This window comes from Chiloscyllium plagiosum, unplaced genomic scaffold (genome assembly GCF_037043375.1).
Source record: "Chiloscyllium plagiosum isolate Xiang-an unplaced genomic scaffold, Cpla_swu_hap1 HiC_scaffold_26, whole genome shotgun sequence".
Classification (NCBI taxonomy): domain Eukaryota; kingdom Metazoa; phylum Chordata; class Chondrichthyes; order Orectolobiformes; family Hemiscylliidae; genus Chiloscyllium; species Chiloscyllium plagiosum.
This window is the reverse complement of record NW_028270164.1, coordinates 49,876,884-49,902,510: the sequence shown is the minus strand read 5'-3', so window position 1 is coordinate 49,902,510 and position 25,627 is coordinate 49,876,884. Positions and strand designations below refer to the sequence as shown.

Genomic DNA, 25,627 nt, shown 5'->3' with positions numbered 1-25,627 from the left:
AGTTTGGATCGGGGTAATGGTGGATATTGCACAATTGTTATAAGAATGCAGGGGGTAGCCATGGGAGTGATGACCGACCTGGCTCACTGAACCTGGACCAATGAAGGAGGGAGAAAGCAGCAAGTGACTCTAGACCAATGAGGGATGGAAGGAGCAAGCAGTCACTGACCCTGGGCCAATGAGAGGGGAAGGGAGCAGCCAGTGACCCCTGGCCAATCAGGGAGGTAGCAAGCAGCCAGTGACCCTGGGCCAATGAGAAAGGGAGGGAGGGAGCAGCCAGTGACTCTGGGCCAATGAGGGAGGGAGGGAGGGAGGGAGCAGCCAGTGACCCTAGGCCAATAAGGGACTGAGTTGATCCCTGCCCGAGGTATAAAAGTGGTCGACTTGTTGCGGGAGGGTGGCGAAGTGAGATTTTTGCAGTGTCTTTGTCAACATTCCTCCTTCAATCAACTACAAAAATACAGCTCAACAATAAAGAAAAGCAGCTCGACATCAATTCATGTGTCTTTTTGTCTGAGACTTGCTATTCATTTGTACGCACAGAGCAGTAAGCTCCAGATGACAGGAGAATAAACAAAGTACATTTACAGCAGGAAAGGCAGAATGGAGTGGAGGGATCCCAGTAACCGTTCCGCTTATCTGACAGAGGGAGAGACGTGACAATATAGAACATTGTAAAGCTGGGTGTAGCTCCAGAGGAGCTCGTCTCAGTGGAGAAGACAGAGGGTGGCCCGGCGCTCCTAGTGAAACCTCAGTGTGTGAGATAGTTCACCTTTCAACAGGATTAGTTCAGCAACCTTGAGCTGTGGTTTCAATCTTTTTTTTGTTGGTGCTCTGGTGCCTCGAGCTTTTTCTGCAACAGGAACTAACCCTGAGAAAGAGAGAGAGTAGAGAGAGAGAGAGAGAGAGAGAGAGAGAGAGAGAGAGAGAGAGACTGGCATTTCATTCCCAGAAGTCTCTCTGTGCTGCCACTCACAATATGACACTCTCCTCTCAATACACACACCACTGAGCCCAAAGGACCTCTCTCTCTCTCTACATGAGCCACCTCCCTCCCACCATCCACTGGCCCTCTCAACCTATCCTGCCATCATTTCCTCCATCATGTGGCTTCCGATCCATATATCTATATTCCTCAGCTCAAACATTCAAATCACCCCCGGGGAAGTGATGTTCCTCCCGACAATGAAAGGGAAAACTAACCAAAATGGGCATTGGACAGTTCACTTTCCACTGTCAGCGCCATCTTTCAAATTCAATCTCGGAATACAAGTGCTGCCTCCAGGCCTGGCACTGAATCACTGGGAGTCATTTCAATGTTGCTCCTGAATTACACCGAGCTGCTGGGGGCCACTTTGACCTTTTCAGGGAGTGTCCACAGTCACAGTGAGGAAGGGTAAAGAGTGTATGAGGAAAGTCTGTGCTGTGTCAGCACTGAGCATCAAGGGGTGAAGGCAGCCAGCTGATAAAGGAATGGCAGTGTGGGAAAACTTTTAGGGTGGAGCTCCAAGAGATAATCTGCCCAACGCAAACAGAAGGTGATTCTTGGAATTCAGAAAAAGGGACATCAACATTGGCACTGTCAGTGAAGGCAGTGGTGGAAATCTGCAAATGATTTAACACCAAGATAGTCTCTTCCCTTAACAAGTTCAGACTCTGAAGGTAGGGAGAATGGACACAGAGGCAGGTTGGGTGTGTGTGTGTGTGTGTGAGAGAGAGAGAGAGGGAGAGAGAGAGAGTGAGTGAGTGAGTGAGTGAGTGAGTGAGTGAGTGAGTGAGGTGAGTGTGAGTGAGTGAGTGAGTGTGAGTGAGTGAGTGAGTGAGTGTGAGTGAGTGAGAGTGTGTGAGTGAGAGAGAGAGAGAGAGAGAAAAAAAGAGAGTGAGAGAGAAAGAGAGTGTGTGAGAGAGAAAGAGAGTGAGAGAGAAAGAGAGTGAGAGTGTGAGAGAGAGAGAGTGTGAGAGAGAGAGAGTGTGAGAGAGAGAGAGTGTGAGAGAGAGAGAGTGAGTGTGAGAGAGAGAGTGTGAGAGAGAGAGTGTGAGAGAGAGAGTGTGAGAGAGAGAGTGTGAGAGAGAGAGTGTGAGAGAGAGAGAGAGTGTGTGAGAGAGAGAGAGTGTGAGAGAGAGAGAGTGTGAGAGAGAGAGAGTGTGAGAGAGAGAGAGTGTGAGAGAGAGAGAGTGAGAGAGAGAGAGTGAGAGAGAGAGAGTGTGAGAGAGAGAGTGTGAGAGAGAGAGTGTGAGAGAGAGAGTGTGAGAGAGAGAGAGTGTGAGAGAGAGAGAGTGTGAGAGAGAGAGAGTGTGAGAGAGAGAGAGTGTGAGAGAGAGAGAGAGTGTGAGAGAGAGAGAGTGTGAGAGAGAGAGTGTGAGAGAGAGAGTGTGAGAGTGTGAGAGAGAGATGGCTGTGGTGCCATTCTCCCTCCCTCCCCCCTCCCAGTGGCAGAATGCCAAGATGCGAGGGTTTGTGCAAATGTTTTTAAACTTGACAAAACTGAAAAGAAATTTAGGTCAGCAAACGGCAAAGAGTCAGTTAAAGAAGAAATTCACAAGTGAACATACAAGTGACACTTCAATGGGATTCAGTATATAAAAAATACTTTGCTGGGAATAAAAGTTTAAAGCTTGGTTTTAATTAAAACCAACAGGACAGTGGATGCTGTAAATCAAACAAAAACAAATTGCTGGAAAAGCTCAGCAATTCTGGCAGCATCTGTGGAGAGAAATCAGAATTAATGGTTTGGGTCATGTGATCTTTCCTTAGAGCTGGGTAACTGAGGAAGGGTCACTGGACCTGAAACGTTAACTCTGATTTCTCTCCACAGATGTAGCCACACCTACTGAGCTTTTCCAACAAGTTCTGCCTTTGTTAAATCTTTACTTTGTTGTTTATGTTAAGATCGCCTTAACTTTGTTTATGTCCAGTTTTGTTTTATCCCCCCATGTAATAAACTTGAATTCTTTTGCTAAAGAACATTAGTGACCTTGTGTGAATTTGTGGAGTGACTAATCAGCGCAGAAACCAGCTTCAAAATCAAGCCCTCAGTATGCTTCTGAATCAAAGTCATACTGGACTGTAAACATCAAGTATCTTGTCTCTCCACAAAGTGCTGCCAAACCTACTGAGTTTCTCCAGCACTTTGTGTTTTCGTTTGCCCGATTTCCAGCAGAGCATTTTCCTTTTAATTCTCCCTGGGGTCCCACTGGTCCAGCATTATCACCAATTGGGATTATAGTAAGAGGGAACTGGTGGAAAGGGCTGCTGGTGGAAACAGCTGAGTTGCTCTAGCAGACAGCCAGCACGGAGATGATGGGTTAAATGGCCTCCTCCTCAGCTGCTATAACCATTCTACAAGTCTAAGGATCAGAAAAATCCTTCCCTGAAGGACATTCAACAAAACAATCGGCCTTTTACAGCCAGAGAGCTTTGTGCTCACTTCCACCAGCATCAACTTATAAACTTCCAGATTTACAAATGTTGAAACAGAAATTCAAATCCTCAACACGTCATGATGGTTTCTCCGAATGATGTGACCAGGAACAAACAAACTCACTGCACTGATTGACCCAGATAGAGCTATAAAGCAAAGCTCTTTCGAACAACATGCCTCAGACTTTCGGAGGCCTGGCACATCAGAGTGACATTTTATTCCCAGCACAGTCACCCTTCAAGGTTCTCAGATTTCGGGGAAGTTTGTGTTACATGTAACTAGGTGCCATATTCATCGAACACGGGATCTTTAAAGCCAGCCAGTGAGATCAATTTTCCGCATCAGCCCTGCTCTGACTTGGACCCAAGATCCCAGTGGGAGAAGCATGTTGTTATTACTGCACCACCCCAACCCACCCACACCTCACCTGGCTCGCACAACGTATCTCAGAAAGTGACCCCACCACAAGAATCACACACCAGATTTCCCACTCTCCTGCTTGTCCTGACGCCCTGCATAAAGCCTGGCTTTTACACAGTAAGACACTGGAGCAGAAGTAGGCCATTCAGCCCACTGAGCTGATGAAGGGCTTTTGCCCGAAAAGTCGATTTTCCTGCTCTTTGGATGCCGCCTGACCTGCTGTGCTTTTCCAGCACCACTCTAATCTTGACTCTAATCTCCAGCATCTGCAATCCTCATTCCACCATTTAGCCCATTGAGTCTGTTCCACCATTCAATGAGATCATAGCTGATCTGATATTCCTCCAATCCACTTTGTCTTTCCCCTTGATTCCCTTACTGATAAAAAAAAATCAATCCCAGCCATGAATATACTTAAATGGCCCATCTCAACGGCCTTCATCATTGGCCCTACACTTTCTCCCAGATGGTGTAACACTTGGTATATACCATATAAAGGATTAAATTTGTGACAGCTACATAATTGAAGTCAGCATTGACGTCTGTCCGGATTCCCTGAAACTTCTACATGTTAATGGATTGATACATAAAGTTTGAAATAAAAATCCACTTCTGGATTCCAGATTCACAACTGTCCGAGAGAAGAAATTCCTCTTCATTGGAGTCTTAAACTCCATAACCTGATATAAAGCCCTCTAGTCCTAGACGTTCCCACAAAGGGGGAAATCAATCTTTTTTCATCTACCCTGTCAAGCCCCTCTGAGCATGTTTCAATAAGGTCACCTTGCATTGTTCTATATTCCAGTGAATACTGACTGTGGTAGGTTGCCTCACACCTGTAGGCACAGTCACTTACCCAACCGTTCTGCACCAACCTGACCATTCCTTCAGAAATTTTAGATTTGGGCGGCACGGTGGCACAGTGGTTAGCACTGCTGCCTCACAGCGCCGGAGACCCGGGTTCACTTCCCGCCTCAGGCGACTGACTGTGTGGAGTTTGCACGTTCTCCCCGTGTCTGCGTGGGTTTCCTCCGGGTGCTCCGGTTTCCTCCCACAGTCCAAAGATGTGCAGGTCAGGTGAATTGGCCATACTAAATTGCCCGTAGTGTTAGGTAAAGGGTAAATGTAGGGGTATGGGTGGGTTGCGCTTCGGCGGGTCGGTGTGGACTTGTTGGGCCGAAGGGCCTGTTTCTACACTGTAATGTAATGTAATCTAATCTAATCTAATTAGATTAGATTACAGTGTGGGAACAGGCCCTTCGGCCCAACAAGTCCACACCGACCCGCCGAAGCGAAACCCACCCATACCCCTTCATTTACCCCTTACCTAACACTACAGGCAATTTAGTATGGCCAATTCACCTGACCCTGCACATCTTTGGATGGTGGGAGGAAACCGGAGCACCCGGAGGAAACCCACGCAGACACGGGGAGAACGTGCAAACTCCACACAGTCAGTCGCCTGAGGCGGGAATTGAATCCGGGTCTCTGGCACTGTGAGGCAGCAGTGCTAACCACTGTGCCACCGTGCCGCCCAATATCCCAACATTAATCCTAGCATTTAGTTCCTTTCCCTCAGTACAATTCCAAAACTCCCAGTGGACTTCCATGCCTCACAGTAGTGAGAGAGAACAGGAAAGACAATGTCTCAGGATAGAGGAGCATGTCATGTTCCACACACTTCAGGACGCCTCCGACAAACCACAACAAACCAAAGCTCAACATGCAAATGTGCAGGGAACAATTACATTACAAATAGGCAAGGATATTTACAGGCCTCTGGTGTCAGAGATTATTCATAAGTATACCTATCATTCATGACATCAACCATTGCTCTCAGTTGTTAACAAAGTTGATTTAGGGTTCCACCTTTCTCTTCTTTCCAGGCACACCTTAAAACCAGTCTAAAAAATTAATTTTCATTTCCCAATGGGGCTCACTGCCAAATCTTTATTTGATCACATTGCTGTGAATCATTGCGGAGTGTTTTATTACATTTTGTTATTTTATTTTTATGTTATTGCCAAATTTTATTGTCTTATTCACACAGTGGGCCAATCGGCTCAGCAATGGGAAAAAAAAACTATGCTCTGAAGTGGCCATTTTCTCACTTCCTTACACTCTCTCGAACCATACTCACTGCCTCTCGTTTTTTTTCTTTAGTTATAGGCAAATCATCATTGCCCCTACACCTTCTCCCAGATGGTGTAACACTTGGTATATACCATATAAAGGATTGAACTTGTGACAGCTACATAATCGACGTCAACATTGGTGTCTGTCCAGATTCCCTGAAACTTCTACATGTTAATGGATCGATACATAATGTTTGAAATAAAAATCCACTTCTGTGCTCTGCCAACTGGGAGAAATAATTCGCCAGATGGTACTCCATTAGCCCTTGCCTGCAAAATCCAGAACAAAATGCCATTTGTTCGATGAAATTCTGTCATTGGACAGCACTGGCTGAACCTGTGTGCAGGAATAACTACATGGACAACCAACTTAAGTTAATCAGTCAGCTCATTCACTTAGAAGCAATACACATTCAGACATAGGGTCTCATCCCCTGGAAAAATATTCAAGCTTTGCGTCAGAACACAAATCCAATTTTCTCTCACTGGTCAACCATGATCACTGTCATAATGTTACCCAATTCCCGATTCCTACCCAGCACAGAGACACAAGCAACCCCTTCTCTAAGTGACAGTGATCTCCCAAGCCCAACCTGCCTCAGTTTGATCTTGGAAAAAGATATTGACTCTATATAGAGTCATATGGCGTAGAAACAGACGCTTCGGTCCAGCTTGTTCCTGCTGACAAGTTTCCCAAACTGAACAGTCCCATTTGCCAACAATTGGTTCATATTCCTCGAAGCCTTTCCTATTTGTGTACCTATCTTTTAAATGTTGTAACTGCACCAGCCTCTACCATTTCTTCTGGGAGTTCATTCAGACACCGTGATTGGTTGCTGAAACATAAGCATGTAATGCCACAGATATTATTTTTACAATGAAACACAAGTTTATTAAGAAATGAAGTTAAAGTTGAATAAATGGAAGTAGAATGAATGAATAAATAAATAAATAAAATCAATATCTGCTTATAACACAAATTCAGAAGATTTTTTGAACACACAATAAAAGTATAACCCCAGAAAAAGAGTAAAGGCAAAACGTTGCTGCTAATGAAATGACCATTAGCATTCGAACTCGTTCACATGGACACTGCCAGTGGGACAATGTTCCCATATCATCTAATACACTAGCAGCAGCATTATACTAACTGAATCTAATGGAGACATTCTCGATTCACAGTGATGAGTAAAGAAAGGTATGAAAGTTAGATCAAAGAAAATGTAATTTATGGTTTTCAGTAAACATGCCAGCACCACAAAAGGACTGACAATTGGCATTATCAGTGAGGAGTTGTACGGGCTTAGAACAGGCTAGAACTAGTGTGGGAGGATGTTCTGACGCAAGCAGATTTGTGGAACTCAGCACAGGGGCTGAAAACAAAAAGACATTTATTACATTACAGACTTCCCGATCTTCAGTTTGCAGCAAACTAAAGAGCGTGGCAAGTTGACAGCGAGGTTGACTTTATTAACCTCTGCAAAATGAGGTGTTTGACTGAGAGAATAAGGTGACTAGCTCAGGCCAGAGATCAAGGCAGAAGTACAGCCAGGTTTCAACGCAAAAGCCTGACTCAGTGTCATCAAACCACTGAAAAACACTCGAATTGGAAGAAAACTTCCCTTTCACATTTATACCCAGCCTCAGTAAAGCAGTCACTTGCAAGAGGGAAACTTGCAACAGCTTCATCAGTTTGGCTTCTGGCTACAGTGAGTGGCTTGAGTTGTTCCAACTTTTGATTCACCTCCCACTTGGGTACTGTGGTGGCCATATCTATTCTGTTTCTGCTGGAGCAAGACTCCACTAGAGAGCCACGCCAGGCAACTGGGGAGACAATGGCCAAGTGATAATATCAGTGACCTGTTAATCCAGAGACTCAGGTACTGCCCTGGTTTCAAATCCCATCACAGACGATGATGGAATTTGAAACCTATAAATATGTGGAATTAAACGAGTCTAATGATTGTTTGAAAAGCCATTTGGTTAACCAAAGTTCCTTAGGGAAGGAAACTGCCATTCTCACCTGGTCTGGCCTACATGTGACTTCAGACCCATGGCAACGTGGTTGACTCTTAACTGCCCTCTGGGCAATTTGGGACGAGCAATAAATGCTGGCACTCTCATCCTGTGAGTGGATGAGAAAAAAAAAAATGTTGTTCCTCTTCATCTGTAATTTTACTACAGACCATCTCCAAGTCGAGGTCTATTGTGACATCCTCAATGTGCCCTTTCCAGCCACAGTCACTTGTTAATGAGCTGAAGTAGCAATTTGGCACCCTTTTCACTAAAGGAGTGGATCGTGTGCTTAGCATTAACATCCTCAGTGGCAATCCTTCCACTCAACCCAGGCCATAATCAAAGATGGCAGTTCCTGCTTAGCATAATGTCATGCTAAGACATTCGCATTTACTCAGTACTCAATAGATGTCTTTCTCCTGCAAATTTGAATACTTGTGTAATAACAGCTATGGTGTACCCACACTGAGCCTAATCTTGTTGCAAGGGCATTCAAAAAGTGCAACACCATCTGGGGGCAAAGTGGCCCACTTGATTGGCACTGCAAACACACACTTACTCTACCATTGCACCCACTTGGCAAGGCTCCTTCCACATCTGCAACCTCCACCACCCAGGACAAGGACAGCAGGCTCAAGGGAACACCACAGGCTTACGATCCCTTTCAAGCCACACGCTAACCTAACTTGGAAATATAAAGCATTGCTCCTTCACTGTCGGTGGATCAAGGTATATCTCCCTTCTGAACACATTCTGGGAGATCCTTGCACCAATGAAACTTTGAAAGAATATCGGGAAAGATCAATCTGAAACAAGGAATTAAAAGGGCTAAAAAGGATCATGGAATATCTTTAGCAAGCAGGGTTAAGGAAAATCCAAAGCCTTTTATTCGTGTCTAAGGAGCAAGAGGATAACTAGAGAAAGCCTGGGGTAGCGTTCCCGTGCAGTCTTGCTCCAGCAGAAACAGGATAGATATGGACAAAGGAGGAAAGTTATGTGTGGAGCCAGAGAAAATGAGTGAGTACTCACCAAGGAAAGGGACATGACATTACCAAAAGGATGCTTTGGAGGGTGTGCAGACGAGGTTCCCCAGGATGTTGCCTGGTATGGAGGGCGCTATCTATGAAGACAGGTTGAGTAGGGATAGATGGAAATGTGTTGCTGGAAAAGCGCAGCAGGGCAGGCAGCATCTAGGGAACAGGAGAATCGACGTTTCGGGCATTAGCCCTTCTTCAGGAAGAAGGGCTAATGCCCGAAACGTCGATTCTCCTGTTCCCTAGATGCTGCCTGACCTGCTGCGCTTTTCCAGCAACACATTTTCATCTCTGATCTCCAGCATCTGCAGACCTCACTTTCTCCTGAGTAGGGATAGATGTTTGATTACTCTTGGTCAAGTTGGCATAAGGAGGGAGGTGGTGTTGGGTATTCTAAAAGGCATTAAAGTGGACAAATCCCCAGGTCCAGATGGGATCTATCCCAGGTTACTGAGGGAAGTGAGAAAGGAAATAGCTGGAGCTTAACAGATATCTTTGCAGCATCCTTGAATACAGGTGAGGTCCCAGAGGACTGGAGAATTGCTAATGTTGTCCCCTTGTTTAAGCAGGGGAGCAAGGATAATCCAGGTAATTATAGACCAGTGAACCTGTAGGGAAGCTGCTGGAGAAGATACTGAGGGATAGGATCTATTTACACTTGGAAGTAAATGGGCATAACAGTAATGGGCAGCATGGTTTTGTGCAGGGAAGATCATGTCTTTCCAACTTAATACAATTATTTGAGGAAGTGACAAAGTTGATTGATGACAAAAGGGCTGTAGATGTCATATACAAGGACTTCAGTAAGGTATTTGATAAGGTTCCCCATAGTAGGCTGATGGAGAATGTGAATTTGCATGGGGTCCAGGGTATACTAGCTAGATGGGCAACAGGAGACAGAGAGTAGTCGTGAAAGGGTGTTTCTCAAAACGGAGAAGCATGACCGGTGGTGTTCCACAGGGACCCGTGCTGGGACCATTGCTAAGCAGGTAGTGAAGGGGACTGTCAGACAATACAGCAGAATATAGATAGATTGGAGAGTTGGGCAGAGAAATGGCAGATTGAGTTCAATTCGGACAAATGCGAGGAGATGCATTTTGGAAGATCCAATTCAAGAGTAAACTATACAGTAAATGGAAAAGCCCTGGAAAAATTGGTGTACAGAGAGATCTGGGTGTTCAGGTCCATTGTTCCCTGAAGGTGGTTACGCAGCTCGATAGAGTGGTCAAGAAGGCATACGGCATGCTTTCTGTATTGGATGGGATGTTGTGTATTAAGAGTTGGCAGATCATGTTACAATTATAAAGGACTTTGGTTCAGCCACATTTGGAATACTACATACAGTTCTGGTCGCCATCTTACCAAAAGTTGTGGATGCTTTGGAGAGGGTGCAGAGGAGGTTCACCAGGATGGTGCCTGGTATGGAGACAGGTTGAGTAGATTAGAATTATTTTCATTAGAAAGATGGAGGTTGAGTGGGGACCTGATTGAAGTCTACAAAAATCATGAGAGGTATAGACAGGGTGGATAGCAAGAAGCTTTTTCCCCCCAAAGTGGGGGACTCAATTACTTGGGGTCACAAGTTCAAGGTGAGAGGGGAGAAGAAGTTTAAGGGAGAAATGCGTGGGAAGTTCTTTACGTAGAGGATGGTGGGTGCCTGGAACATGGTGCCAACGGGAGGTGGTAGAGGCGGGCATAATAGTGTCATTTAAGATGTATCTGGACAGATACATGGGCAGGGAGCAGAGTGATACAGATCCTTGGGAAACAGGTTACAGGTTTAGATAGAGCATCTGGATCGGCACAGGCTTGGAGGGCTGAAGGGCCTGTTCCTGTGCTGTAATTTTCTTTGTTCTTTGTTCTAACCAGGCTGCAGTGGTTCAAGATGAAGCCTAGCCAAGTTCCTCAAATGCAAATCGAGATTGATAATAAAGTTAGGCCTTGCAAATAATGCTCCAACTCCATAACAACATTTTCTAAAAAGGAACGTTGAGACATAGCAGTAAAGAATAATGGATTCCCGACTCCTGACTCTGCTGAGTTTCTGATTCCACTCACAACATGACAAGCGCGCAACAAAGGTTACCCTGTTCTGTGGGCTTATGCCCGAAACATCGATTCTCCTGTTCCCTGGATGCTGCCTGACCTGCTGCGCTTTTCCAGCAACACATTTTCAGCTGTGGTCATCAACCCTGGCTCTGTCTCCAAGATGAAGTGGAAGCAGTTTTCCCTGAAAATCTGAATCCCACCCATTCCCAACTCTAAAAGACACATTGGATGGGGGAAATGGGGAAACTGGAAAAGGAAGATTCCAGAGAGAAAATAACTCAATAAGCGTCCTAACGAGAAACAGAATGTAATAGAATTCTACGGACAACTGAAAGGACTTGCAAATATAAAGGCTATTCCATCGGGTGGGGAAGTCCCCAATATTAGAACCAGACTAGACAGGGGTGGTCAGCAAACAACATAGGTCCACTAGAAGTCTCGCCTCTAAAACGTAGTTGAGAACAGGGGGAAAGAAGAAATGGAATTTTCAAAACAGAGAATTGCTAGCCAAGGTTAAGGGTCACAGTATCAAGGCTGACAATAGAGTTCCGATACTGTCCGATACATGACCTGACTCAATGAGGTACTTTGGTTGCTAAAACACGCTGCTGTTGATGTCAGTGTCTATGATACCGCTCACTAACACTCTCAATGAATAGAGCCAAAGTAAATTACATCAGGAAATACTGCACACCTGGAAATATTACAAACTTCTTACTGTTCAGAGTACCTTGCTCTCACTTTAACAGTCTTGCTCAAGTCAGGCGGAAGGATTTAATTCTGTGAGAGACAGTCGAGCTAATTCCAGAACCCTGCTCCCATCACATACGACACTGACACCAATTATAGCAACACCTTTGTGCAGCTTAACTTTGAGCTGAAATGGACACAGTTTTAACCAGTCAAAGTAGGTATGTAATTTTAGCATTGAATGTTCATTTCACCAGAACTCAGTTTCCCAGCTGACAAAACTCCTTCAATTGAGGACAGTTTCCCCAATGTTACTCCAATGCTACGTTGTTGTCAAAGGGCTCTTATGCTGCAGGGGTAATGTCCCTACCTCTGGACCAGGGTGTTCAAGACCTACTTGCTTCAGAGATGTGTAATAATATTCCTGAACAGGCTGATGAGAAACTATTTACCCTGTTGTCAAGAAATTCCTCATTTGAAACAGGCTGGTTTGTCAAGTGCTTTCTTAGAGTCATAGAATCCCTACATTTGGAAGCAGGCAATTCAGCCCATCGAGTTCACACCAACCCTCCAAACAGCATCCCACCCAGACCCACCCACTCCCCTACCCTATCCCTGTAACCCTGCCCATGGCTAACCCACCTAGCCTGCACATCCCTGTACACGATGGACAATTTAGCATGGCCAACCCACCCAACCTTCACACCTTTGGACTGTGGGAGGAAACCGGAGCACCGCAGGAAACCCATGCAGACACGGGGAGAACATACAAACTTCACACAGACAGTCGCCAGAGGCGAGTGTCAAACCCAGGTCCCTGGCGCCAGAGAGCACTGGTCGAAGTATTTCATTCAGCAATATTCAACACGACAGCAACTTTAATTATTAAATACCTTAAATTGAGATGATGCAGAGGAAACCTCCTAAAATGACACCAGGAACGAGAGGCTTTTCTCAAGTGGAAAGAAGCTCCTCCTCCAAGCAAGGAAGTTGAGGGTGTAATATAAGGTAATCTGACTGATTTCTGACACATATTAATGAGGCAAAATACATCACAAGAAGTGATGTAATGTCACATGATCTCTTGCAGCCTTGTAGCAAGATAAAGCCAAAGTGAGATGCTTCTAAAATAAATTGTTACTTACCTCAGCACACTGCAGCATGAGGCAACAATACTATAAAATGTGAAATTTAATCAAAATGTCCCAATTGTGAACAGTTTTGTTAAGAGACAAAACTGATTCCATTTTTGGGAGGGTCAGGAATCAGAGGACATATCACATCTAATTTGGTTGGGGTATCTGGTCGACATGGATGAGTTGGACTGAAGGGTCTGTTTCCGTGCTGTACATCTCTACGACTCTATAATTTGCAAAAGTGTAGGAGAGGAGGTTTTTAATATTAGGTGAAGATTAGAAGCAGATTTTAAAAGGGAAATGGACAAATACTTAAAACAGAAAAAACTGTAGGGTCACTGGGGAAGAGAAAAGCAAACAGAACGCATTGAGTGGCACTTCCGAAAAGCTAGCACAGAATCTGTGGGCCCAATGGCCTCTTCTGGTATTGCATGATTCTGTTGTTATGCTGGTTCAGGGAGGACCGGGCACGAGGAGAACTTGCTACTCTTTCTAAACGGCCACATCTTCAACATTCACCTGAACTCTGACATGTAACTGGGCTCTCTGTTAATTACTCGTGTACAGGCAGCCAACATCAGCAAATGCACAAACCAAGTCACTAATTCGATATCAGCCCCACAGTCACTACACAAGCACACAGCTTACAGACTTTTAAAGCTGCCAGTAGACATTACCATTGCTGCACCCTCTCCTCAATCTGGGCAAGGTCTACACATACGACAACAATTGTGAAAGAGCCACAGTGAATGCCAAGGGGATCACAGAACGACAGAAGTGTTAGGATTTCATTCAGCTCATTGTGCACCAGCTCTCTGAAAATTTTAACTTTGGGCCAATCCCATCTTTGCCTGTAACCCTGCACAATCATTTCATTGTAATCATCATGCGAGATGGGAACAAATATCTCAGTCACTCGGGCTACAAGGAGAAGGGGGAAAAGATTATATAATGGCTTTCATGTCCTCAGTCTTCCCAAACATTTTACAATCAATAAAGTGTCTTTAATCTAGCAGCAAATTCATACGTGGGATCCCATGAACAGAGACAGATCAGATAATCCCTCTCAGTTCGAAGGCTCATCCTCAGCGAAGGAGCAGCAGGTTACAAACAGAAGTGAGGAGGAATTGCATCTTTCAAATGTGTCATGAATCTGTGGAATTCACCTCCACAGAGAGCGGTGGACCTGGGACAGTGCAAGGAGGGGATTTTTAATTCAGAAATGGTTAAAGGGTTATGGGGAGTGGATAGGAAAGTGGACTTGAAGCCAAGATGAGATCAGCCATGATTGTACTAAATGGCGGAGCAGGTTTGATAGGCTGAAGTGCCAACACCTATTCTTAGTTCTTAGAATGTTTGTAGAACTCCGCTATCCCACTGTAGGACCCTAAACATCCACCAGAGGGAGGCAGATGGGGTTGTGGTTTGACATTCCATTGGTTAAACAGCATCTATGACAATCCCACACACCCTCAGTGTCACTCGCGTCTCCGGAGTGGAACCTCCACCCTATGACCCTCTGACAGGAGGCAACAGCAACAATTGCAGAACCATTCCAGAACCCACACGATAAACGGCCACTGTATCCCTGCTTTCTGGTTAGAGTTGGTTCACCCAATGTAGCACCAGCTCTCTGCCTCAACAGGAGTGCCAGGTTATCTGAGCGAGTTCAATGGTGCCAGACTCAATACCAACAGTGGTGGGGGCTGGCACTGGGTGGTAAAGACACTTCACTGAGTTACATCAGCAAGTATCCATCCGGTACAGAGTGTAAATGAGAGTGGCCAAAAGATGTTTAGCTAGAGACCAGAAGGAACATGCCTGATGGATTTGTAACAGCCCAGGTGAAGATGAAAACAGCACAGGAATGAACATGTCAAATCTCACAACTGCTGATCTCTACTACCACTCCTCTCCCTCTGCGAACCGCCCACGACAACTCACAAAGAAAAGGGAATGGAAAACACTGGATTTTCCATCACATCCTTTGGGAACAATATTATTTTCCAGCAAAGCCCTGCTCCAGCACAGGAAGAGAGTTCCAGCATTAGGACAGCTGATAGACTCCATCACACACTACAAACAGACTCCCATCAGTTCCCAATCTAGTATAGGCCTGCTTTCATTGTAAACACAAAATTAAAATGATAATGGAAAAAGCTAAATCTTTCATTTAAACAGAAAGCAGACTGGATTCCACCTTACTTCAAACAAAAACTGTAAAATCCAGGTCTCAACAAGTCAGGGAAAGAAAGATGAAGACATGTTTCTTGGCTTTTATAATCAGGTAGGGTGTGTTTAGAGTCAGAGTAGTGTATAGTATATAAACCCCAGAGAATCACCTAGATGCAGAGAGCTTATTCTGAAGCCACTCAGAACCATCCGTTTCCTTTTGTAACTGCAAGGAAAGCAGTTAAAAAGGAACGGCAAAGTGAGGAGAGGTTTCAGTTACATGGTGAGATTAGAGAATTTGGAATTGTTTTTATAGAGTGAAGAAGGTTAGGGGAGATTTAATAGAATGTTGTGGTTCTGTTTGCCGAGCTGGGAATTTGTGTTGCAGACGTTTCGTCCCCTGTCTAGGTGACATCCTCAGTGCTTGGGAGCCTCTTGTGAAGCGCTTCTGTGATCTTTCCTCCGGCATTTGTAGTGGTTTGAATCTGCCGCTTCCGGTTGTCAGTTCCAGCTGTCCGCTGCAGTGGTCGGTATATTGGGTCCAGGTCGATGTGCTTATTGAGAATCTGTGGATGAGTGCCATGCCTCTAGGAATTCCCTGGCTGTTCTCTGTTTAGCTTGTCCTATAATAGTAGTGTCGTCCCAGTTGAATTCATGTTGCTTGTCATCTGCGTGTGTGGCTACTAAGGATAGCTGGTCGTGTCGTTTCGTGGCTAGTTGGTGTTCATGGATGCGGATCGTTAGCTGTCTTCCTGTTTGTCCTATGTAGTGTTTTGTACAGTCCTTGCATGGGATTTTGTACACTACATTGGTTTTGCTCATGCTGGGTATTGGGTCCTTTGTCCTGGTGAGTTGTTGTCTGAGGGTGGCTATTGGTTTGTGTGCTGTTATGAGTCCTAGTCGTCGCAGTAGTCTGGCTGTCAGTTCAGAAATGTTTTTGATGTATGGTAACATGGCTAATCCACAGATTCAATCAATAAGCACATCGACCTGGACCCAATATACCGGCCACTGCAGCGGACAGCTGGAACTGACAATCGGAAGCGGCAGAGACAAACCACTATAAATGCCAGAGGAAACATCACAGAAGCGCTTCACAGGAGGCTCCCAAGCACCGAGGATGTCACCTAGACAGGAGACGAAACGTCTGCACCAGAAATTCCCAGTTCGGCGAACAGAACCACAACAACGAGCACCCGAGCTACAAATCTTCGCACAAACTTGGATTTAATAGAATGTTTAAAAAATATTAGGAGGTTTTGATAAGACTAAATAAGGAAAATAAAACAGTTTCCACTGGTCAGAGAACATAGACTGAAGATAATTAGCAAAAGAATTAGCTGGGGATAGGAGGAAAAACATTTGTAATCATTAGCTTTCAAAACAAGAAAAAGTTGGATATATCCTTGAAAGGTGTAAAACAAATCTGCAATCCTATAGAAGAATTACAACTAAAGGATTTCAAAGGCCCAGCGCAAATGTGCTTTTCCTGTGCTAAATGATTCGATGAATTAAAGACAGCAGTAACAGATAAATAACAACAGTCACGTAGAACGGCATTGATTTAAATCCACCCAGTGCCAGACAGATCAAATAAAAACACTTCATGTTTATGCAGTACCACAAGCTTGCTAATCTAAAGGCAGTGAATGACTTAAGAAGTGCAGACTGCATTGAAATCTCCAGTCAGCCCATGCTGAACCCTGTCCAAGAATTGGGGCAAGTTCACACGAGCCAGTAATGTCAAACTCCTCTCGTAGTCCTCTATACAAAGATGGTAGGTAGTGCTGACAAAAAAAAACAGGCAATTTCCTTCCAGCCAAATTGTACCAATAGCAACAAGCTGAATGATTTCTAAATCTATGTTTTATTTGATTGTTGTGAGGGCTTGAATATTGGTGAATGGGCACTGGAATAATTCCTTGACTTTCTTCAAAAAACCACAGCATCCTTTACAGCTACCTGGACAGACACACAGACAGAGCCTCTGAATAACCTCACAGCCTACAGATTCCATCTTGGCAATGTGGCCTCCATAGTTTTGTGGGTTGCAAGAGGTGATGGGCACCAAAGTCCACTTTGAAACGTCGTTGTGCATGACAAATTCTTTTAGATTGCACAATAACACTACAATCTTTCACAAGAAAACCCTCATGCAGTTTTTATTACTGAACAAGGGCAATACAGTATAGCTGCGGACAGAGGCAGGAGTCCTGGCACCGTCCATGATCAGAACATGCCTTGAAGGATATGGTATCAAGGAAGCAAAATGACATTCACTATCTGCTGAGGGGTAGCAATCACTCAGTTTGAGTCACAGATTGGGAAGCGGTTTGTGTCGGTTTCCGAGCGAAGAGGGTATTTGTCAGGTGAGGTGGTTGGGTGTCAAGTCATGGGGAAGGGGCATCAGAATCTGGAGAAGGAGTGTGTGTGTGTGTGTGTGTGCGCGTGTGTGTGTGTAGGTGCGTGTGCATAAGTGCATGTGTGAGAGCTCTCAGGAGTCAGGCTATGTATTTAGTCATAGTCAGAGTAGTATCAGAGTATCCCTACAGTATGAAAACAGGCCACTTGGCCCAATAGGTCCACACTGAACAGCATCACACCCAGACCCCCCCCCCACCACCCCCCCAATCAGTGTAACCCTGCATTCCCGCGGGTAACTCCTGAACTTTTCCTGAGTAACCATTTACTTAATTAAAGCAGAAATTTCCAAATTCTCTAATTTAAACGGATACTTTCGGAGGCTTCCAGGCATTGGGGAATTGCCAAGCGGAACATTCAATTTCCTTGGGAATTCCCTCGGAATCCGGTACGAAGGGGATTCCATAAGGTCCCAGTGCTCAGCTCCCATCAGTGGTGCCAAGCTGACTATCTGGGCTGAAATCTCTACGACACTGCTGTAAGCAACCACGGAGTCAGGCAATTCATTGGCAAGAAAATGTGTTATTCAAACAAAAGATTATAATAAATTATTGAGGATAGAATATAGGACTGTCATGAAATGGAAAGGTATGATAACAATAATGTTCCTTGTCTGATACCCTAGAAACAAAAGTTCCAATCTCATTTTAGGAGCTGGGAGACTAACTTTAATTAACAATCAAATCTGGAATAGAATGCTAGTCTTGCCTGCAAGTGACTCCAGACCCACAGTTATGTAGTTGACTCTTAACACCCTCTGATTTAGTTTGATTTATTGCTGCCAATGTACCCAGATGCAGTGAAAAAATATTATTTTGCATGCTACACAGGCAGATTGTACCATACAAAGTGCTTCAGGGTAGCAGAACAGAGTGCAGAGTACAGATAGGCGACTAGAAAGGGGGCCATATTGGATTTGGTGCTTGGCAACAAACCAAGCCAGGTCTCAGATCTCTCGGTGGGAGAGCATTTTGGCGATAGTGATCACAACTCCCTGACCTTTACTATAGTCATAAGAGGGATAGGAGCAGATGGTATGAGAAATTGGGGGATTGGGGGAGGGGAAATTACAATGCTATTACACAGGAATTGTGGAACATAAATTGGGAGCAGATATTCTCAGGGAAATGCACAACAGAAATGTGGAGGATGTTCAGGGAGTACTGCTGCGAGTGCTGGATAGGTTTGTCCCACTGAGGCAACGAATGGATAGTAGGGCGAAGGAACCTTGGGTGACTAGGGATGTGGAACATCCAGTCAAGAGGAAGAAGAAAATTTACTTAAGGTTGAGGAGGCAAGGATCAGACAGGGCCCGAGACGGTTACAAGGTAGCCAGGAGGGAACTGAAGGATGGACTTAGGAGAGCAAGAAGGGGGTATGAAAGAGTTCAATCTGGATAAGTGTACGTGATTCATTTTGGAAGGTCGAAAATGCACATTACAGGGTTAAAGGCAGGATTCTTGGCAGTGTGGAGGAACAGAGGGATATTGGGGTCCACGTCCATAGATCCCTCAAAGTTGCCACCCAAGCTGATAGGATTGTTAAGAAGGCTTTCATGAGTAGAAGGATTGAGTTTAAGAGCTGCAAGGTTATGCTGCAGCTTTATAATGCCCTGGTTAGACCATACTTGGGAATATTGTGTTCAGATCTGGTCGTTCCATTATAGGAAGGATGTGGAAGCTTTAGAGAGGGTGCAGAGGAGATTTATCAGGATACTGCCTGGACTGGAGGGCATGTCTTATGAAGAGAGGTTGAAAAAGCTAGGGCTTTTCTCATTGGAGTGAAGAAGGATGAGAGGTGACTTGATAGAGGTGTAAAAGGTGATGAGAGGCATAGGTAGAGTGGATAGCCAGATATTTCTTCCCAGGGCGGAAATGGCTATCATGAGGGGGCATAATTTTAAGATGATTGGAGGAAGGTTTAGGGGAGATGTCAGAGGTCGGTTCTTTACACAGAGGGTAGGTGTGTGGAATGCATTGCCAGCAGTGATAGTAGAATCAGATACATTAAGGACATTTAAATGACTCTTGGGTAGGCACACGGATGATAGCAAAATGAAGGGTATGTAGGTTAGTTTGATCTTAGAGTAGGATAAAAGGTTGGTACAACATCAAGGGCCGAAGGGCCTGTGCTTTACTGTTCTATGTAATACAGTGTTACAGCTGTAGAGAAGATGCCAAGAGAGAGAGATCAAAATTAATGTTGGAGAGGTCCATACAAAAGTCTGATAACATTGGGGAAGAAGCTGTTCTTGAAGGTGTTCATACATGTATTCAAACTTTTGGATCTTCTGCCACATGGAAGAGAGTGGAAGAGAGTTTATCCTGGATTAGAGGGGTCTTTGGTTATATTGGTTGTTTTCCCAAGGCAGCAGGAAGTACAGTTGGAGTCAATGGATGGACGGCTGGTTTGTGCGATGGACTGGGCTGTGTTCACAACTCGCTGTAGTTCCTTGTGATCTTGGAAAGAGCAGTTGCCGTACCTCACTCTGATGCATCCAGGATGCTTTCTGTGGAATGGTTTGATACATCAATCAGCTGTATCAAGTGGCTATGGAAATGTCACGATTGTAGCTGTCCCGAGGCCAAACTTTCTCAACCTCAACAGGCAATAGGCAGTGAACGATGTCCACACCCTGTGAATGGATCAAAAGGAAACATCCAGGTGGGTGGTGAAGAGACTGTCTGGGAGCCAATTGGCATGGGATGGGAGGGTGTCAAACTGAGTGGATGGAGTTCACATGATGAAGCCTCTGGGAACATGTCTGACTTGACAACATTAACTTTCTGGTGGGGCAGCCTGCAATATAGCAGGGCCTTGTAAAAGCAGTTACCACATCAGCAGCATATGTAACACCCAGACATCTAACATAGGAGGCATTTATTTTCCCACTCCACTGACCTTCACAGAGTGCTGCCTGTAGCAAACGATAAAGTAATGCTCCCCCGACTCTCCCCCACTGCTGCTTACTAGCACTGAGTCCCCTGTACACACTAATCTCTTGTAAAACAACGATTAGGCCATATTTCCCTATCTCCATAAGCCATACACGAGTGACACAAGATGCTGGCTGTATGATTCAGTCTCATCATGTTAACCACTTCCTGACCTCAATGTCACATTTAGTATTATGACGGGGTCCAGGCAATTAAATAATCAAAAAGACCAGAAAATGTAAACATCCATCCCAACTGCTCCTTCACAATGTACAACAATTTTGTGACTTAGTGGCAGCTCTTCTCCTGAGTCACAAAGTCAGGAGCTCAAGTCCCACTCCAGAGATGTTGACAAATTATCTAGACCAACGTTTTTTTATTCATTGTGAAATGTGGGTGTCACTGGCTGGGCCAGCATTTATTTGCTGTCCCTATTTGCCCTTGAGAAGGTGGTATTGAGCTGCCTTCCCGAACTGCTGTAGTCCTGCTGTGGGTTAACCCACAATGTTGTGAGGAGAGGGAATTCCAGGATTTTGACCCAGTGACAGTGAAGGAATGGTGATATATTTCCAAGTCAGGATGGTGAGTGGCTTGGAGGGGAACCTGCAGGTGATGGTGATCCCATGTATCGGTTGCCCCAGTCCTTCAAGATGCTTATGTTTGAGTTTTGAAGGTGCTCTCTGAATCTTTGGTGAGCTTTCCCACTTTGACCCCATTTGGATGCTTGAAGATTATTGTCAGCCCTCCATGTGGACTGCAGGCCCAGGGGCCTGTTAGAGCCAGGGCTCCAGCGCGAAACCTCCATGGGGACTCCAGGCCCAAGGGCCTGTTAGAGCCAGGGCTCCAGCGCGAGCCGTCCATGGGGATTCCAGGCTCAGGGGCATGTTAGAGCAGGGCTCCAGCATGAGCCCTTCAGGGGGACTCCAGGCCCAAGGGCCTGTTAGAGCAGGGGCTCCAGCGCGAGTCCTCCAGGGGGATTCCAGGTTCAGGGGCCTGTTAGAGCAGGGCTCCAGCGTGAGCCCTCCAGGGGGATTCCAGGCTCAGGGGCCTGTTAGAACCAGGGCTCCAGCGCAAGCTCTCCATGGGTACTCCAGGCTCAGGGGCCTGTTAGAGCAGGGCTCCAGCTCGAGCCCTCCATGGGTACTCCAGGCTCAGGGGCCTGTTAGAGCAGGGGCTCCAGCACGAGCCCTCCATGGGTACTCCAGGCTCAGGGGCCTGTTAGAGCAGGGCTCTAGTTGCTCTAACACTGTCAAAGTTCCACAGTGCCCATTGCTGCTTCACATCCCACCACCCAATTTGTGGTCCTGACCAGCCTGATCCAGTCCGACATTCCAGCACACATGAGACAGACATTGCCTATCTGTCCTCTCAGGTAAACAGGAAAGATTCCACAACCTCATTTATTTGGAGACCAGCTGGAGTGTTCTTCATGGGGTGCTGCTTATTTATTCTTCAAACAATTTCATTTTTAAGAAATCTGCTCGTTATCATACTTGTGTGAAAACCTACTGCTGTGACCTCTACACAACAGTGGCTACTCCCCATAATTATATAAACCAAGATAGAGTGCTTGGTGGCATCACGATGTCATGAAAGGCACTATGAAAATGCAATTCTTTATGGAAGGGGTTTTAAACTAGTGTCAGCCCTATTGCTGAGAAGGGTTCACAGTGATACCCATCTAACTGTTCTCACTGTTTCTGTGGAGAACTAGTACCCATACAGTGTAGAGAATCATAGAATCCCTACAGTTTGGAAGTGGGTCATTTGGTCCATTGTGTCCACACTGCCCCTCTGAAGAGCATCTCACCCAAACTCATCCCCCTACCCTCTCCCTGTGACCCTGTATTTCCCATGCCTAATCCACCTAGCCTGCACATGCCTGGACACAACTGGCAAATTAGCATAGTCAATCCACCTGAACTGCACAGCTTTGGACTGGGGAGGGACCCGGAGCAAACCCACTCAGACACAGGGAGAATGTGCAAACTCCACATAGTCACCTGAAGGCAGTATAAAGCCTTTGTCCCTAGCCATGAGAGAGTGCAGTGCTAACCACTGAGCCATGGCACCACCCTACTCCCCATGTTTGTCTTTAAATAGATTCATCACACAGTGATGGGGCTGCCAACTCAGATTGGCACTCTTCCCAACACACCATCTGACATCATGGTGCCATTATCAGTCCCTTCTCTTGACACACTGCCTTCACAGATATTTCCTAACTATCCTGTTCAGAGATGCAATCACACACCTCTGGAGCAGGTGGGACTTAAACCTGGGCCACCCGGCTTAGAGGTAGGGGCACTATCATTGCATCACAAGAACATTCACGGGCGGCACGGTGGCACAGTGGTTAGCACTGCTGCCTCGCAGCGCCAGAGACCCGGGTTCAATTCCCGACTCAGGCGACTGACTGTGTGGAGTTTGCACGTTCTCCCCGTGTCTGCGTGGGTTTCCTCCGGGGGCTCCGGTTTCCTCCCACAATCCAAAGATGTGCAAGTCAGGTGAATTGGCCATGCTAAATTGCCCGTAGTGTTAGGTAAAGGGGTAAATGTAGGGGTATGGGTGGGTTACGCTTCGGCGGGTCGGTGTGGACTTGTTGGGCCGAAGGGCCTGTTTCCACACTGTAAGTAATCTAATCTTAACATCCGATATTGCCTTCATATACCAAGTGAGATGGAAAGAGACTCAAATGGATTAATGTTGGCAACCATTGTAACTGTTGCCCCCTCCCCCCTCCAATATTCATATCGCAAAATGTATAAATGTATGTAATAAATAGAGTCTTATTGAATGCTCTCCTGGTTTGCAGCCATATCCTGAGATTAGGTTTCAGTTCCCAGAGACGCTAAGCCTCCGTCCCACCCATTCAGCACCCTCTTCCCTGCTCACCTAAGTGAGTGGACAATTATGTAGCAAATAGAGTACAATGTGAGACGGTTGTTATTTTCGATTTTGGCAGGAAGAATTCAATAGCATTTTTTTTTCCCAAATAATGAAAGATTGCAGAGTGCTGAGACGCAGAGTGATCTGGGCACCCTAGTGCATGAATCGCAAAATGGTTAGTACGCAGAGAATGCTGGAGAAACTTAGAGTTAATGCTCGAGTCCAAAATGACATCTTTGTAATCTTAATTCTGTTTCTCTATCTCCACAGACACTGCTGGACCTGCTGGGATTCTTCAACATTGCTGGAATAAACACAGACACCGACCTTCATATAGGTAAGTATACAGGTACAGCAAGTAATCGGAGAAGCTACAAGAATGTTATAATTTATTACAAGGCAAATTAATTACTGAACTAGGGATATTATGCTTAAGCTATACAGGGCACAGATGCAACCACATCTGGAGTACTGTGAACAGTATTTGGCACCTTCAAGTAAATGCTTTAAAGGCAGTTTTCCAGACTAACAGCGGAAATTAACAGGTTGTCTCTAAGGGAAAGGTTGGACAGGCTAGAGTTGTATTCACTGGGACTTAGACGTGGTGACTTGATTCAAATATACAACATCCTGAGGGTGTCACCACGGGGATGTGGAGAGGATATTTTCAGTTATGGAAGGATAATCTGTTCCTGCTTTCTGTTTTAAAATCAGGGGTCACCTATTGAAAACAGATGAGACAACTTGTGTTCTCTCACAGAGCTGAGAGTCTTTAAAGTTTAGAGCCCATTATTAAAAATGAGATTGCAGAGTGGTTGGAAGCGCATGGTCAAATAGGGCTGAATCAGCATGGCGTCGTTAAGAGATCATGCCCGACAAAAGTGTTAGAATTCTTTCAGGAAATAACAAGTTAGACAAAGCAGACCCAGGAGAAAGTGAGGACTGCAGATGCTGGAGGTCAGAGTTGAGAGTGTGGAGCTGGAAAAGCACAGCAGGTCAGACAGCATCCGAGGAGCAGGAGAATCAACGTTTTGGGCATTAGCCCTTCATCAGGAAAGGAGACCCAGTGGGTATGATCTATTTGGGTTTCCAAAAGGTCTTTGATAAGGTGCTGCACAGGAGACAGCTAAATAAAATAAGAGCTTATGGTGTTAAGAGAAAAGTAGTGGCATGGATAGAGGATTGGCTGACTGGCAGAGAGTAGAGATAAAGGGGTCTTTTTCAGGATAGCAGTCATTTACAAGTGAAATTCCACAAAGGTCAGTGCTGGGACCACAATTATTCATGTAACACATTAACACTCCGGATGAAAGAACTAAGGGCATTGATGCTAAGTTTACAGATGACACAAAGATAGTGGAGGTCAGGCAATACGGAGGAAGCGGGAGGCTGCAGTAGGACTTTGACAGGATCAGAAAGTTGGTAAAGAAGTGGCAGATGGAATCTAATGTGAGCAAGTGTGAGGCTATGCACCTTGGTAGGAAGAGTAGAAGTGTAGACTATTTTCTAGACAAGAAAGACTTCAGAGATCTGAAGCTCAAAGAGGCTTAGGAGTCCTAGTTCAGGATTCTCTTCACGTTAACATGCAGGTTCAGTCGGCAGGTAGGAAGGCAAATGCAATCTTAGCATTCCTTTAAAGAAGGTTAGAATCTCAGAGCAGAGATGTACTGATGAGGATGTATAAAGCTCTGGTCAGACCGCATTTGAAATACTGCGAGCAGTTTTGGACTCCTTATCTAAGGAAAGATATATTTTGGAAGAGGTTCAGAGGGGGGTTTACAAGAATCATCCAGGGATGAAGGGTTTGTCACATGAGGAACAGTTGAGGACACCGGGTCTATACTCGATGGGGTTTAGATGGATGGATGGATGGGGGAGGAATCTGATGAAAGACTTTCAGGATATTACGAGGCCTGGACAGAGTGGACATGCAGAAGATGTTTCCACTAGCAGAAGAGACTGGGACCCAAGGGCACAACTTTAGAGTGAAGGGATGACCCTATCGATTGGAGACGAGGAGGAATTTTTTCAGCCAGAGGTGGGGGTGAAGCAGTGGAACTCATTTCTGCAAAAGGTTGTGGAGGCCAAGTGTTTGAGTATTTTAAAGACAGAGTCGGATAGCTTCTTGATTAGCAAGGGGATCAAAGGTTACAGGGAGGAAGCGGGAGAATGGGCTGACAAACACGATCGAATGATGGGACAGACTTGATGGGGTGAATGGCCTATTTCTACTATATCTTCCAGGATTGTGGCACACTCTTCCTGAAAAGGTGTTGGGAGCAGAGCCCTTGAATGTTATTAAGTGTT

The 25,627-nt window shown here is 45.3% G+C and overlaps 1 protein-coding gene across 2 annotated transcripts in view; it reads right to left on the bottom strand.

The window, feature by feature from the left end:
- LOC122563308 (DENN domain-containing protein 2C-like) overlaps nt 1–25,627 on the bottom strand; it is a 124,204-nt gene that overhangs the window by 96,821 nt on the left and 1,756 nt on the right. The gene's annotated exons all lie outside the window — the stretch shown is intronic.